Genomic DNA, 373 nt, shown 5'->3' with positions numbered 1-373 from the left:
CTGCGCCAGCCGAGACCAGTACCTCTTGCGGTCAGAAGCATCACAAGAAATGTGCAGCTGACACAGAATAAAGAGGTTCTGACCAGTTTCAGTGTCTGGTTTTTTTTTTTAAATACATATTTTCCTTACTACTAGGCTTTTTTTAAACAAAGTTGTTTATTTTGTAAATAATTTTATTTATCTAAAAATGCACAATTGCAAAAAATTGCCTTTTGAAATACATTTACTTATAAGCACTAATAAATTTTATGTAGCAAGAAAGTGACCAGACTTCTCAAGATACTCAAATTTAAGCTGAGCTTCCCTGGAAGCCAAAGATCCTTTTCCGTGTTACACCGAGAGGCGCAGCACAACCATCCTGGTGAACGTGAAG

Source organism: Buceros rhinoceros, unplaced genomic scaffold (assembly GCF_000710305.1).
Source record: "Buceros rhinoceros silvestris isolate BGI_N320 unplaced genomic scaffold, ASM71030v1 scaffold18021, whole genome shotgun sequence".
Classification (NCBI taxonomy): domain Eukaryota; kingdom Metazoa; phylum Chordata; class Aves; order Bucerotiformes; family Bucerotidae; genus Buceros; species Buceros rhinoceros.
The sequence above is the reverse complement of the archived record's forward strand: the minus strand, read 5'-3'. Positions refer to the sequence as shown.